At 41.2% G+C, this 17,015-nt stretch overlaps 1 long non-coding RNA gene across 1 annotated transcript in view; it reads left to right on the top strand.

Annotated features, from left to right (window-relative positions):
- Nucleotides 1-2,429, top strand: part of LOC123583955 — a 71,976-nt gene extending 69,547 nt beyond the window's left edge. The window contains exons 3-4 of the long non-coding RNA XR_006705079.1: nucleotides 1,038-1,117; nucleotides 1,770-2,429. This is a non-coding gene — a long non-coding RNA (uncharacterized LOC123583955). The remainder of the gene's footprint in view (nucleotides 1-1,037; nucleotides 1,118-1,769) is intronic.
- The last annotated feature ends 14,586 nt before the right edge of the window (nucleotides 2,430-17,015 follow it).

Here is a 17,015-nt window from a genome sequence, read left to right as displayed (position 1 = left end):
CTCAGTTCTAGTTGAGAAAGAGAAAACAGCCCCCAATATCTAGGACCTACCCCAGAACTCACAGCTTGGCCATGATGTTCTCATGTTTAACAGAAATATTTCCATAGAACTCCAGCATCAGCCAAGGCCGCTCTGTGACCCTGATGAAGCAAAGCAAAACAAGATTACTCCATAATCATGCCTGGACCTAGACAAAAATAAGAACATTGTCCAAACCACAAAAATGACCAAAGATACCCCTTTCTTGGCTAAAATGTGTGACTGATATTTCTTTACCAACTATAGCTTTAGCCTTGTCTCCCTCCTCTTAGCCTTTTATGTAAGAATAATCAAGATACCCATAGAATTACCCCTGCTTCTGATAACACCCAATCCAGAGCAAAATCCCGCCTCTCTGAACCCTCCCCAATATCACCTGAGCCAAAGCTAACTCCTGTAAGTTCTCTGTCATATCCTCTCACTGAGACACCCCACGGCTCCCCACGCTGTATGTTAGCCCTCGCTGCAACTGGTCGGTAACCCCAACACTGCTCAGCTCCAGGCGATCCTGGTGCTCTCTGGCTGGAGGACACTGACACTTTGGACTGGAAGTCGGGCTTGGCTGCTTTGCCATCTTGGAGGAAGAAATGCTAGTTGGGCCAGCTGGTCAGCTAGAAAATCCTGAACTACTTTACCAGTGAGTCAGTAATACTGGATACACACTGGGTGTGTATTACCAGCTTGCACAAGAGCGGGGCGGTGAGGTTCCAGGTGGAGCAGCTTCCTTACAGGCGCACGGCACGCAGGGACTCAGAAGGTGCAGCCATGACCTGCCTGGTTTTCCTCAGGGATGGCTCAGCCCAAGACACGGCTGCTCCCTATTGCCGATCTATTCAAGTCAATCTCCCCAACACAGGTTCAAAAGTCGGTGGCACCTGCACTCTTTTACCTGCCTCACCCCCCAGGTTCCTTGCAGTCCATGTTAAACTCTCCTTCCTGCCTGAACTAATTCCCTTGTTGGTTTTCTTAATACCCTTACCCTACCCCTCCTGCCACAGCTGAGCCAGAACCACTGCTACCGCCACCAACACAGCCTCTGTACAACCACAGCCATGGCCACATCCAGCTTCTGCCACAGGTATGTGCATCTGTGCCGCTGGGCTCTGACCTCTGGGCCTCCTTCCCTCTTTTCAAATCCTGCTGGATGATTAACTCCCATCCTCCCCAAAGTCTTCTTGGTTGAGCCCAGCTGCCTACCCACGCTCATAGCAGCTGCTCTCAACATTTACCAAGCAAGCTCAGGTTACAGTAGCTGTAATCAGGTTGATTTATGGGTTCCGGATAACCCATAAATCCGTGGACTGTGCGTATGTTTAATTTTGATGGAGCGGTGGGAGTCCTACTGCTCATGTCCCCATCGAGAGTCTAATGTCCCAGCACAGAGGCCATGCCTGCTGGCTTCCTTTTTTGACCCTTTTCTCCCTACTACCTGAGCCCAGGATGGTGACTACCCGGCACTCTGCAAGTTCTCAATGCTCTAGGAGAAGGTCAATCAAGGACTGATTTTCTGTGCAGTTGAAGAATGATACCTGCTTCTCAGGTGACCCAAATCCCAACCCCAGGCCAGCATCTGTGCCTTCAGTTGCCAGGAAGGCTTCAGAGGGAGCTGTTTTCAGGGATCCAAGAGGCATATCAGCTCTCCTGACCAGCCCAAGTTGTTTGCTTCTAGCTCGGAGCTTCATGGCCTTCTGTTCATAAAACATTGATCCTGGCATATTGTTTTTTTCCAGAACTGAACATTTGTCAGCCTGACAACTCCAGGAACCAGCTCACTTCAGTTAAGGGTGAGTTAATCTCTGATGTCCTTCTCATCAACCACCTCTTGTAAACACCTGGTGACACTTTACAGCACAAGGTCAAAGATAAAGCCAGACACATTTTTAAAAAGGGGGAGCACTGGGATACAGAATACTCTCCTGCCTTAAATAGAACCAGATTAATCTAAATGCAAAATGTGGAGCAATGTCTAAGATATGATGTTAAGTGAAAAAAACAAAGGTTGCAAAATAGTATACACACTGTGAGTTCATTTTTATAACCCCATTTATATTTAATGCTTTTATGTATAGAAAAAGAGTGGAAAAGATGTTTATCAGTCTGTTATATAGAAAGAGTTATGAGAGGACTTTGAATTTTTTATAGTCATGTCTGTTATTTTTGCAATCAGTAAATAGTTTTTTGTAAAAGGGACTTGAGATAACAACTCTTACTTTCATACCATTTATTTTTTGCTTTACCATTAAAAGAATTTTACCTAACTAAAGGAATCTCTATGTATATCTTTGTTTAGATTTTTATTATCTCTGATTTCTAACTTATTCTTGCCTCAAAAAAAAAAAAAAAACATATCTCCAAGCACTTCAGATTTCTCACAAACTTCATCCTGACACCAGCCTGGGGAAATCTGAGAAGGAGGGATCATTCCACAGCCCCTCAGAAAAATAGTTCGTTGGGGAAGTGGTTGAGGGACAGTTATTCACTGTGTTCATTCAACATACACTACTGAGTCCCGCTGTGTATCAGGCTGTGTGCTTGCTTCCAGGGCCAGTTGACAAAAGAGATTAGAGTTTCAAGGAAATACTCTAGGCTATTCAGTTGCATTAGGACTACAGGTTTGCCCCACAGTACAGGGTGGTGGGTAAGAATGGGGGTTGGAGAGTCAGACACCAATAACCTCAGGGGCATCTGCCAGTTAAGGAGTGGGTCAGATGCTAATGACAACAACCAGAAATAACATGGGATTAAACAAGATAGAAGTTTGTTTTTCCTTCATTTAGGCAGACGTGCCTGGAGGGAGGCAGTGTGATGCTGGTACAGAAAGTCATGGTCCTCAAGGACCCAGGCTCCTCTGTCCTTCTGCCCTGCCATCCGTAGGTTGTGGCTTCCTTTCTCAAGGCCACAAGAGTTGGTGCTGGAGCATTAGCCATCAAATCTGTACTCTAGGCAGGTGGCAGGAAACAGAGGAAAAGAGTAAGAAAAAAAGCCCACATAAGCCCATAACCTTATTAAGAAGCTTACTTACCCAGTGACCTCTGCTTCCATTTTTATGGGGATAGCGCTCTATAAAAGAGTCTGGAAAATGTAGAAAAATATAGACTTTGAGCTGTCCGTATTGCCTGCTCGGGTGAAGTCAGGCTTCCCTTTACAAGTGAGAAGGGGACTTTACATCCTAGCTGGGTACCTAGCTGTCTCTACCCCAGGGTCATACCTTGCCTGCTTCCCCAGTACTAGAAGATTAAATAAGATACTTGTAAAGCCTTCAAATGTCACCTCTCCTTGGAAGCCTTCTGTGGTAAAGTTGGTCATTTTTTAAATTTATGGATCCAACGGCACATTGTTCACACCCAAATCCTACCACTGGCTGGGGTTTATTGTAATTTTGCATGACTATCTCCCCAGTGGACTTTGAGGCCAGGGGTGAGGCCTTATCCATCTTTGCTGGAGTGCTAGCATTCTGTGGATTCTCAATCAATCTTTATGGAATAAATCAAAGAATTTCCCTCTATTCCTTTCTTGACTGAACTTCCTGAACCAATTTTACTTCTAAGTCCAAATACCCTCCAGGTCCTAAACCTTCATCTTTGAAAAGTCGCTTTTGGGTTTTGGTCTCAGGTCTGAGAAAGAGTGGAAGGAACAATAGCACTGGTCTCAAATACCTGCTTTGTCCTTTATTTGCTGTGTCACATAAGGAAAATTGCTTAACTTCTTTGAGCTTTAGTTTTCACTGGGAAGTAAGGATAATATTAACGATGTTGTGTATGTGATATAAAGATTAAATGAAAGTATTCAGCATGTATCTGGCATGGACCAGCACTTATCAGTAGACATAAGCATCTTTGGTCTTTTGATATTTTTCCCCTGTACTCTAATAGAGCTAGCCCAGGCAAGTTGAAAATAGCTACCACTTTTTGAGCATTTATTCTATGCCAGGTGTTACCTTGAGATAGTCCCATTAGGTTCGCCCCATTCTACAGATAAGGCTGCTGAGGTTCAGGGAGTCACCCAGCTAGAGGACAGAAGTAGAGTCAGAGCAGTCTGGTCACAGACTATACATGAGACCATATTGCTTTTCATGTTGAATTTGCCACCATTTAGCTTCAGCATATCCCCATCAACGTTTCCAATTTCTCTGGATACTCAAGAGGCCACGTCACCGTGGAGGTAGACAATGAGGATTCTGGGTCAGTTTACCCACAGGGATGACTTTCTCAGTTTAAAAGTTCCCACAGAACCCAGCAGCTACTCATTCCTCAGAGAACATTATGAGAAGTTCAGTTGAAGAGCCTGAGAACAACTGTGACCTCAGAGTTCATGAAATCCAGCCTGTGAAAAATTCAAACTTGTAAAAAAGATCAGTGTGTGCGTGGGAGGGATAAGGTACATTATCTAAGGATAATTTACTTTATAAAGTATAGCACCTAAGCCTTCCTTTATTTGACAATCTTTCCCCGTGTAGTTATAGTGATTTAATTTTTTAAAAAATTCCATTTATGTGAAAGTTTACAGGGACATAGCTATTAAGCCAAGTGAGATACACCCATGTAATTCAGTGATCTTGATATTGCCAGGAAATTGCTGCAAACACTGCCCTATCTTACCCTTTGCCTTGCATTTTTCTCTTCCAAATTTTCCTCTGAGAAGGTACTTTTTGAACCCAATTATAAGAAGAACATCATTGAAAATCATTCAATTATCACAATAGAAAGAAGTTAATTTTGGCTGTGCTGGAAGCTTCCATCAACCACTAGCATCCTTTTTCAGCACTGGAAAATTACAGTTTCTTTCCCTACTGTTTTAAAACTCACAGAGCCTTTGGGAATCAGCCTAAAGGATCTGGCCACCAGCCAGTACCAGAGGGGCGGAGGCAGATCGCTAATGATATCACGGAACTTGGAGGCCAGTGAAGGAAGAGACCGTGTAAGGAGCTGGCCTCCTGAAGCTGGCCTTGGTTGTTCCTGGACAAGCTGTCCTAGACGCTGTTTCCAGTGTGCCTTTCTGACCAGACTGCCAGTCATGGGGTGTGAAATTTCTGGCCAGAAAGGGCAGAAAGCAGTGGGGAGGAGGAGTGGGGGAGGAAAGGGGATGAGAATCCATAAAATCATAGAGAAGTGAAGCACATATTTTCCTTACATTTTCAGAAAGTTTAAACCATACTTGACTTTGATACAGAAGTTATGCATTGCCAAGGGACTAGAAGCTACTCAAACATCACCAGCCTCAACTGAAAAGAAGAATCAGGAACCCAAACATTTAAAAATTTTTGAGTGTGGCCTTCTAGAGGAAACCGCTGCAAGTTTACATTTCAGGAAAACCTGGCCTGCTGAAGTCTCTTCTGACTCACGCTTATGGGCTAGAGCTGTTGCTGGAAAGGGTTGACATTTCCTTGTAAAGCAACAAAATGCAGCGATAGGACCCAGGGCTTCTCAGAAATCCCCTGCAAGCTCTTCCCCTAAATCCTGAACCCAATTCAGGATGTCAGGGGCCTGTCAGGGTGAGGCCAGTAGGAGTTTAGGACAAAGATTTAAGGAGGCCCTCACTCTCAGGGTTGCTCGAATGCATGGTCGGCCCCGAAAGTGAGGGCCTCCTTAAATCTGGCTCCCTGGACCCTTGCTTTGCTTACTTTCCTCCCAGCCCTGCCTTTCAAAGTCCCCACTCAGCGACCCCCATTCTAAATCCCTTGGTTTGGGATTAAGGTGTAAGATTTCTAAAAGCTCCTCAGATGATTCAGATGTGCAGCCAGGAAGGAGAGACACTGCTTTAAGTGAACAAGGGTTGGTGGAAAATTCAAGGAATCCAACTAAAAGCCAGGAGTCAACCTTGAATTCATTTCTTCCTTGCATGTTAACTGGGGGAGGGGGGGGAGGTGGAAGGGGGAATTCTTATCAAATTCATTTTGGTTCAGTCTGTTCACTATATCATAGGTCACAAAGGGTCCCATATCCAATTGCCAGATAAAATACAGGATGCCCAGGTGAATTTGAATTTCAGATAAACAACAAATGATTCCAAATCCAACTAGGCATCCTATATTTCTGTTGGCTAAATCTGGTGATCCTCATTTTGGATGACATGTCAAAGTATGTGGACTTGATTATGTAGGGCAGCATTTCCTAGTTTGTATTACAGAACAAAGTTGTGGTGGATATAATGTGTATTATACTAAGAAAAAACCTCCATAGTCAGCTAAATTTGGCAAGTATTGGGTTAAACCAAGTTAACCTGGGTTTTTTGGCTACAAAACTTCTTAGAGGCTTTAATATGTAAGTGGACATTGTACTCCTTGGAGTTGGAGAATTACAGTTTCCAAGTTTACATACCTGGGGACATCTTAATAACAAATGTTCCAGAAAACTTAAATGTAGAAAACACCACAGGGAGAGGTGGGGTGCTACTGAAGGGTTTTAAGCAGGCAAGTGACACAGACCAGTGATTGAGACAGATCATTCCACTTTTAGAAGTATCGATTTTGAGAAGGACATGACTGAAAGCAAAGAACTGAGATAGAAGGCTCTATTTGTTTGCTAGAGCCAACATAACAAAATACCACAGACTGAATGGCTTAAATGACAGAAATTTATTTTCTCACATTTCTGGAGGCGAAAGTCTAAGATCATGATGTCAGCAGGGTTGGTTTCTTCTGAAGCCTGTCTTCTTGTCTTGTAGACGGCCAACTTCTCCCTCTGTCTTCATGTGGTCTTACCTCTGTGCCTTTTGGGGTCCTAATCTCCTCTTCTTGAAAGGACACCAGTCATATTGGATTAGGAAACACTTGGGACCTCATTTTACCTCAATTACCTCTTTGAAAGTTCTGTCTCCAAATATAGTAACATTCTGCAGATACTTGAGGCTAAGCCTTCAATGTGTGAATCTGGGTGGGAGAATACAATTCAGCCCACAACAGAAGCTATTACAATAATCCTAGTGGAAGATGACAAGGCTATTAGTTAAATTAATGGCAGTGGGAATGCAGAGAAGAGACTGTATCCTAGAAATATTGGAGACAGAACTGAAGAGACAGATGAATTGATTAGATGTGGTGAATGAGCAAAAATAAAGCATAGTTTCTAGCACATAATCACACTCAAATATATTTGTTTCCATCTCTACTCTTCCCTGAGTCTGGAATAGATCTTTCATGTAACAAAAATTTATACTCCTAGTGCAATGTTGGTGTGGGATTGAATTCATCTCAGAGACAGAGCATGAACAGCGCAGTTATTAAATATTTCCTCCTTACTTCCAAAAATGTACACTAGTTTTTGTATTGGGATGATTGACTAATCTCTGAATCATCTCTCCCCACCCCTGGAAAAAAGTATTGAGCGTTATGAGAACGCCTGGCCGTAACTCTGCCAGATTGGTTCTGACTCCAGTGAGTAGAGTTTGGGTGATCTCCATGAAGAACAAAGGCTTGGTGAGGAGCAATGTCTTAATAGACCTGGCTCCCCTGGAGGGTGTGGTCCTCTGGCCCTTTAAGACGTATCGAAGACCAGCCATAGTTCCTACCTTCAATAATAACCCCTGAGAATTGAAATCCTGGTCAAATTTTGATAGTATGAAAAAAAAATTACTGTGTGGTTTACACAGATGAAGAAGTAGCCAAAAGACATTTTTGGTGGCAGCCTTCAGTTCTGCAGAATCTATAGAACAAATCAACTCTATAAAAAGAAACTCTTAGGATTGTTGGAGTGAGGGACTACAGATCCACAGGTCAATGTACCTTCTGAGTACCAGCCTCTAAGCTCTCCCTGGCCTCATTTGGTCCGGGCACCAAGAACATCAACAACTGGATGGCTATAGTATGAAGGGGGTGTCGTGGTAACACCCTGAAATTCTGACAGACCTACCACAAGCTGGGACCCATCTTTGCTGAGGTGTACAGAATTCTTGTTGATACAAGTGTTCTTTAAATTAAAAGCAATACATTCCTTCTGGTTTAACTTAAAAAAAAAAAAAAAAAAGAAACAGTTGAGACAACTTGGATTCTTTTCCCTTTGTCTTCTGAGGATTGATGCATTTCTCAGGCTTTTGGCCTTTCTACCTATTAAATAAAAATGCTGGCAAAAGGGCAACCACTGCCTGTAATCTTCTTCTCTTTTGAGTCTTTAATCTTTCCACGGCCTCTTCCTTTCAGCCTACACTTGAAGTTTGCCTCATTCCAAAGATTTTCCCTTGGCCAGTCATCTTGTAGCATTAATATTCTGCCTTGTTGTAGAGCTGGAGTCTTGCCCTGCACTCCCTTATTCAAGTAATAGCTGCTTGAAAGGCAAGAAGGAGTTCCTCTGTGACTCTCCCTTGGCTCCTAACACATACCTTGATTATGGCAAATACTCATCCAGCTGTCCCGAATCTGATGTAGAGCCTCTACCACTACCTCCTATACTTGCAACACTCAGGAATTCCTAGTTTGCTCCACTGCTGACATCTTTTCTCCTGAAACTTAATTCAAATTCATCCCACAACAAGTTAAGTCCATTTTGTACTCCATTCATAGTACACTGTTTGAAAAAATGGTCAAAATCGTCCCCTTCCTTGTATCCGTGACCCTTTGCAACTTCCTCCCATCAAAGGATAGTACTTATCTTCCTGCCCTTTGAATGTGGACTGACCATGTGACCTGCTTTGACCAGTAAATCACAGCAGAAATGACGCTGTGCCATTTCCAAGCCTAGCCCTTAAGAAGTTTGGTGAGTTTCTCTTCTCTCCCTTAGAATTCTCTCCAGCTACCATGTGAACAAGATTAAGCTATGTGAAAGACCACATAGCCAAATCAACTTTGTTGCCCCTGTTGGTTTTAGCTGACCATCAGTTATATCTCAGAAGCAGAACTCCTTAGCTGACCTGTGGCTGACCATGGATGCATTAAAGAACTCAGCAAAGACCAGAAGAGTGTACAGTTGATCACCCTAACCTGCTGATTTGCAGAGTCATGAGTTAAATAAATTGTTGCTGTTTTAAGCCACTAAGTTTTCCACAAAACTTAAATAGTTAACTACACACCGTCCAAAATGTTCAGATGTTTAAAGAGTGTAAGGAACTTCTAGTCAATCCATATGACTCCACAAATTTATGCATTTATATAATTTTGGTGCCCTAAACTCATAGTAATAAGAGATAGAATAGGAAATAAAAACTGGATAGCTGGCTCATGGACAAACATCTCAACAAACCAGAAACTTATAGTGCTGAGGAATAGGAATGAAAGCAAGGAGAGGTCACTGGGCAGTTTGGTCTCTGCAAAGTAAAGGGAATTTCACTTAAGGCAGGAGATAAAAGCCAGTTTACTGCTGGAAGCCGGGGGTTGGTGGGAGGTAGATAACACCCCCCAGTGTCGACAGTGCATGAAAGGAGGCTTAAAAATAACTGTCTAGTATGGGGTGCCTGGGTAGCTCAGGTCATGATCTCACAGTTCGTGGGTTCAAGCCCCACATTGGGCTCTGTGCTGGCAGCTCAGAGCCGAGAGCCTGTTTAGGATTCTGTATCCCCCTCCCCCACCCACCCCCAGCTCCTCTTCCACTCATGTTCTGTTTCTCTCTCTCTCTCTCTCTCTCTCTCTCTCTCTCTATCAAAAACAAAAAACACTAAAAAAAAAAAAAAATTGCCAAGTATTACCATCCAATCAGGCATTCTCCCCCTGCTTCATCTACTGACTTTGCTGAAACTAGAGTTCAGTTCTCAGTCCTCATTTTACTAAGAGACTTGATCCTCTCAAATTTTCCTCTTTTCTGTGTGAGGATACAACACTTCCCTGGTTTCCCTTCTACTTCATTGGCCACTTTACTTGGTTTTGTTGTTAATGGTTCCCCCTCTTCTTCCCAAACTTTTAATGTTGGAGAATGCTTAGATTCAGTCATTGGTCCTGTTCTGGATACATCGTCACTCCTTTGAGGATCTCATCCGTGTTCATGGCCTTAAATATAATCTAGATCCTGACCACTTCCAATTTAAATTTCTAGCTCAGATCTCTCTTAAAACTCCAGGCCTATATATCCAAAAGCCTACTTAATATCTTCATTGGATGTCTAACAGAAATCTCAAATTCAAATGAACTCCTGATTTTCCCCTGCCCTAATATCTCTGCTCTACCCTTAATCTACCTGATCTCAGGTAATAGCAACTCTGTCCTTCCGTTCCTGAGGCCCAAAATTTTGATATAACCATTCTCTCATATCTCTCAACAAACATCCCAGGAAATAGTGTTAAATCTACCTTCAATATTTATCTAAAATTTAACCATTTCTTATTTGGAGTCATGGCTTTTGGCAAACTGTGAGCCTGGGAAAGTGAGAGGGCCTAGACACAATCTATGAATGGAAAATGAGTAAATGTTGGCTAAGTGCCTAGATGTATAGTATCTCCAATTTCACCAAAAGATAGAAGCTTCACCTGTTTCTAAGCTCAGGTGAGGCAACTGCAAAACTATTTGGGGGAGGTGGGAAAATAAAAAAGTTAAAACCTTCCCAAATAAGATTTGGAAAGCCTGTAGACCAAAATTCTAAATTCTACCAAAAAAAAGTCTAAAGTTAATGAAGTCAACAAATTTCTTATCCTGAGTAAAATTATTTTATAGAATATCCTGAAAATATTTTTTAAATGAGTATGTTTTAGAGTATTCAAAGAAATAAAATGAAGGACCAGCTTCCATTTTTTAAAAAAGAGCATGTTATGAAAAACTAATAGTCATAAATAAAATAACTTATGTAAATATGAAAAATAAGCTATTTGAGGGGTGCGTGGGTGCCTCAGCTTGTTGGACATCTGACTCTTGATTTCAGCTCAGGTCATGATCTCATGGTTCATGGCATCGAGCCCCACATTGGGCTCTGAGCTGACAGTGCAGAGCCTGCTTGGGATTTTCCGTCTCCTTCTCTCTGCCCCTCCCCTTCTCTCCAACTCTCCCTCAAAATAAATAAAGAGGGGCACCTGGGTGGCGCAGTCGGTTAAGCGTCCGACTTCAGCCAGGTCACGATCTTGCGGTCCGTGAGTTCGAGCCCCGCGTCGGGCTCTGGGCTGATGGCTCAGAGCCTGGAGCCTGTTTCCGATTCTGTGTCTCCCTCTCTCTCTGCCCCTCCCCTGTTCATGCTCTGTCTCTCTCTGTCCCAAAAATAAATAAACGTTGAAAAAAAAAATTAAAAAATAAATAAATAAATAAAGAAACATTAAAAAAAAAAAAAGAAAAAAGAAGCTATTTGAAATGTTTGAACTAAAAATGTTAGTAATTTGAATTAAAAATTCAGTTGATAGGATAAGCTCTAGCCTGAACAAATACATAGAGAATTAAAGAATTGCAAAATCATACTGAGGGATTTACCTGTACACAGCCAAAGATAGAAAAGATATGAAAAAAGACAAGGACCATAGTTTGAATAGCTACAACACATGGCAAATAGGAGTTCTCAAGAAGGAAAGCAATCTTTGGAGATGTAAATAGCAGAGGCTTTTCCATGATTGAAAAAAGAGAAGAGTCCTCACACGAAAGGAGCTCTCTGAGTGCTAAGATGAATAAAGAAAACTCATGCTTACCATGCTTACCAGCCACATTGAATTAAGAATGCAGACTGCTAACATTAAAGAGAAGAGGTTTAGGGAGCCTGGGTGGCTTGGTTAAGCATCCAACTTCAGCTCAGGTCACGATGTCATGGTTTATGAGTTTGACCCCTGCATTGGGCTCTGTGCTGACAGCTCAGAACCTGGAGTGTGCTTTGGATTCTGTGTCTTCCTCTCTCTCTCTGCCCCTTCCCCACTCACACTCTGTCTCTCTATCTCTCAAAAATAAATAAACATTAATAAAAAAAAAAGAAATCAGAAATTTCTGGAGAGGAAATATATTCTCTATAAAGGAGTAACAACTGCATTAACAGTAGATTTTTTACCAATAACAACACAAAAACTCCACTGAAAGAAATATTAAAGGATGTTATTCACTAAGAAGAAAAGTGAACCCAAGGCATGGAATATAAGAAATAATAATAAGACAGAAATTGATAACATTTATCAGTGAGTTTAATTAATTATTGACCATGAGAGCATGCATATTAACCATAACCATACTTTTGGATTTTAAAAAGGGTATAATTCAAGCTCAGTACAGCAATAGTAAGATAGGGGGAAAGGAATACCATGTTTAATCTCTATTAGGCCTATGCCATAGTAAAAAGAAAAAAAAAGGATAGAAATTATGAATAACTTTAGCTTTTGTTTAAAAAGTTTATGGTTAGGGTTTCCTGTGTGGTTCAGTTGGTTGATCAGGTCATGATCCCAGGGTTGTGGGATCGAGCCCTATGTTGGGCTCTGTGCTGAGCATGGAGCCTGCTTGGGATTCTCTCTCTCTCTCCTTCTGCCCCTCTCCCCTGTTTGCATGTGCTCTCTTTCTAAGAATACAAAAAAAAATAAAAAATAATAAGTTTATGGTTATAAATATGTATTTTTTTAAAAATTAAAGGGAACCACTGTAATCAATAAATAAATTTGTATCTAAACATTCTAAGTATATGAAAACTATTAATACAGTAGAAGGCAGAAAAGGAGAAGTTTACAAAGCAAAAAAAAAAAAATTATGGCAAGGTGAAAACCCAAAATAAGAAGGCAGTTCAAATATACCACAAAAAATATAAAGGGATCACATTTATCTAGTAAAAATGGTTATCAGAGTGGGTTTTTTAAAAATCCAGCTGTATTCCTCTTTTAAGAGACATAAGTAAAACAAAACCAAAAGATAAATTTTGAGTAAAAAAGAATAAAAAAGAGGTACCATGTAATAATAATAAAAAGAAACCCAGTACAGTAATATTTTATTGGATAAAATAGATTTTAAGGTAAAGGCTCTATATAATATCAGATGAAATAATCCACCAAGATGTAGCATTCATGATCTATCCGCATCTAACAGCATAACTCTGAAAAATACAAAGCCAAGGCTGAAAGAAATAAAAGGAGGCATCAACAAATCTATAATCATAGTGTAGATTACCGAGATCAAGGAAAATGAAAACTTAGCAAGAATTTAAGAGGTTTGAACAACAAATCTACTAGCTATGTAGGAAAAAGTCCTTATATTCAACATTAGACCTAAATACATATTTACATAATCTTATCTCCTATTCAAGTCACAAAGGATAGCTCAACAAATGTACAAGGATATTATAGAGACCATATTCTCTGACTATAATGCAATTAAATTTGAAATCAGCAATGAAAAGTAATAAAAACAATAATGACACATGTCTATAAACTAGCAAAGCAACCTACTAAATAATTCATGAGTTAAAAAGGAATTCACAATGGAAATGATAAAATATTTAGAAGTAAATGACAATGAAAGTACCTCACCTGTGGAAGCTGGTCCAAAAAAAAAAAAAAAAATGTTGTTAATGGTATTTTGGGGACAACTGGCAAAATTTGAATAAGGTCTATATATTAGATAATAGCATTATATTAAATTTTCTGATTTTGATAATTATACTGTGGTGTGATTGTCTTTGTTCTTAGGAAATATTCACTGGGGCACCTGGGTGGCTCAGTTGGTAAAGCGTCTGACTTCAGCTCTGGTCATGATCTCACGGTTCGTGGGTTCGAGCCCTGAATCGGGCTCTGTGCTGACAGCTCGGAGCCTGGAACCTGCTTTGGATTCAGTGTCTCCCTCTCTCTTTGCCCCTCCCCAGCTCTCACTCTGTCTCTCTCTGTCTCAAGAATAAATAAAACATAGGGGCGCCTGGGTGGCGCAGTCGGTTAAGCGTCCGACTTCAGCCAGGTCACGATCTCGCGGTCCGTGAGTTCGAGCCCCGCGTCAGGCTCTGGGCTGATGGCTCAGAGCCTGGAGCCTGTTTCCGATTCTGTGTCTCCCTCTCTCTCTGCCCCTCCCCCGTTCATGCTCTGTCTCTCTCTGTCCCAAAAATAAATAAACGTTGAAAAAAAAATTAAAAAAAAAAAAAAAGAATAAATAAAACATCAAAAAAAATTTTTAAAGAAATATTCATTAAAATATTTAGGGATAAAGGCATATGAAACATTCTCAAATTGATCAGATGATGATGATGATGGTGATACCTAGAGAGAAATAACAAAAATGGTATACGGGAGTGAAGGGCAAACAATATTCTTTTACACTATTTTTAATAATTTTTTGTGTAAGTTGGAAGCTTGAACTTCAAAATAAAAAGTTTAAAAAAGAAAAAAAAACTAATGCAGTCAGAGTTAAAGTTAAATAGTTAGTAGTTAAACTATTTAAAACTCCAAATAGTTCTGTCTTTTAAGAAGGATAGTGATTTGCCAGAATGAATTTCCCTTCTGAAGATTCTCAGTTTCACTGATTGGATAAAACAAAAACCTGTTATGTGAGAAAACGGCATGTTCTGCAAATGAGCAAAGTAGCCCACAATGTCTGTTGTGTATGGAACAGCATCTCAGGGTTGTTGGCACCATTTGTTAGGAATTGCCTTGGGGATAAACACAGACTAGTGACTAAACAGTGATGTCACACAATTGTTTTAAATAAATGAACCAAAAACGCCATTTGTGCCACATTCCAACTAGGTCATAAAACTTTATTTAAGAAGTTTTGACCCTAGGATTTCTCGAAGCTATTCACAATACTTTGTTTTGACTCCTCTCTCCATGGGTCATGATTCAAAACAGTGCAACCCAATCTCCTTTAAAATGTTGCCTGTGAAATCTGGCTCTTAACTTCAGAAGAGCGCTAAAGTGTCAACACGTGGCTGAGAGATTGCTTCCAGACGGTCAACACTGTGTAGAAAGATCCAATGGTGGAGGATAAAAGCAGGAATATGGTGCAATGCTGTGCGATCACCAAGGAGTAAACGTGAGTGTGGAGGAAGGAGGAGAGAGAAGTGAGAACAGAGAAAAGATGGATGAGCAACGTGTGGTTTTGAGACGAGCTCTAAGGATAGGTTTGGGAAAATCTACCAGCCCCTACACGTCCACAAGGTCACTCAGTTGCCAGGTAAACCTTTTTGGTGAATAAGGAGAAAGTCCTAGACTGAGGGCTTTGGGAAGGTTGCATGGTGGAGAATCATTGCTAGAGATGATAGAGAAGAATATAGATGCCAGATGTGTGATGACACTGTTTTCTCAGTCAGTAGATTACGGTGGGCTTGATGGGCCAGGCCATGCGGATTGTTTGGGGACCTTACGCATTTTTGCAGCAGACTTACTTTGTAGTCCTCCTTTGGGACACCTCTCTCCTTGCCCCATCAGACCCACAGTCTTGGGCCTGCATTATTTCGCAAAGTCATAGCAACTCTTGGGTCAATGGCGCTCACAGCATATTGGCAGCCAGGAGGAGACTAGGAAATTATGCCACTTCTACAAGACAGCGCAGTTTAGATTTTCAATGAATTCTTTACCTCTTTATTTTATGTCAAAGTCTGTCTATTGTAATTAAAATTACTCCAGAAAATAGAGCGTGCAACCAACCCTAGAAGTGCACATTTTACTTCTAGCAAGTGTAGAGGGTCAGGAACTACCTGAAATTTGCAAGCTGTGCCTAAGTATCATCATCTCATGGGAGATGGCTATGCTTCTGAGGGCTCCAGCCCTGGTCTCTATTTCACCTGACCAAATTCCTGTCACAGCTGTTTCCCACAGAAAACCTTTCTAGCCTGGATGGGTCAAGCGGAGAATTCCTAATCTACCAGGTAAGTGTGAATACCTTTTTTCTAAACTTTCCTTCCTGACAGCTATTAGCTGTGAAGGGAAAGAGAAGAAAAAATCTGACTATATGAAAATAAATATTTCATAGGATCAATCAGTGAAGGTTCTGGTGGAATTTGGGGGCCATAGAAAATAGCGCTGGAAGACAGCAATGTTCAAACTTTCCCTATTACCCCACATTTTATAAAGATGCCTCAAGTGCCAAATCATCACTGACATCATCACCACCACCATCATCATCATCATCTTCATTAAGTCCATCTCTACTCCTCCTGCCCATAAAGGGTTTCAATGGACGCTATTTGAAAACCTCCAACTTAAGAAAATGAGGCCCAGAGAAATTGAGAGCCATACTCCACGCATGCCAGCTAAATGGTGACAGTATTGGCACACAGCCCCTTTGCCCACAGAAACATTTACTCATTGTCTGGAAGTTACTGCATCATAAAAAAAAAAAAAAATAGATGGCAGAGACTCCAGTAATTTCCAGTGTAAGAAAGACACTGTCAGACTCAGAACACACAAAAATGTGTCTTCAAGCCCTCCAAATATGGGCAGACAGGCTAAAACTCTTTGCAGCATTTATATTATTAACAAGCAGCAGACTATGTCTCCAGGAATTTGTATGACATCTCCTCCACCCCATCATGAGGTCCAGGCTATGGAGTCAGTGTAAGAAAGCAAACAAAACAGAGATGCAGGGTATGTGTATTCTTGGGAACTCTTGGATGCGTCCCACAATAGTGCTAGCCTTCTCCACTCTGGCCAGGACTTAAATTAGGCGTGCCATCACATGGTTTGGCAAGGATTTTGTTCCTGTTTTTTTTCCCAGGGAGAATAGGGAGAAAGGATAGGAAACACGACTTCACATAATAGCATGGCTATATTTATGTACTATTTTAAAACTTTGCACAGTTCACCCACATACTGCAAATTAAGTAAGTTTCACAGTAATTCTATGAGAGCGAAAGAGCTGCATTTTCCTTACTCCGCAAACAAGGAAAAGGAGAGGGCAGTCATGTGGTTCGCCCAAGGCCACTCCATCAGTTGGTGACAGATGGGATGGGATGATCAGTCAGTGACTGAAGGAGGAACACTCCATTTTATTTTCCAGCAGACTCTAGACTGGATTTGGGCTCTGTCCTTCAGTGAACAGGTTGTAGGCTCAAACAGAGGGACTGTTCTAATTTGAGGAAACGGAACAGAGAAGAAATTTCAATGGCGCATGGATCAGAAGGGGGGAAAAAAAACAACCATAGACAGATGACAGGTATCACAGGATTCCCTCTGACCTGTGTGTTCTTCAA

Source organism: Leopardus geoffroyi, chromosome B3, assembly GCF_018350155.1.
Source record: "Leopardus geoffroyi isolate Oge1 chromosome B3, O.geoffroyi_Oge1_pat1.0, whole genome shotgun sequence".
Classification (NCBI taxonomy): Eukaryota; Metazoa; Chordata; class Mammalia; order Carnivora; family Felidae; genus Leopardus; species Leopardus geoffroyi.
The sequence above is the reverse complement of the archived record's forward strand: the minus strand, read 5'-3'. Positions and strand labels throughout refer to the sequence as shown.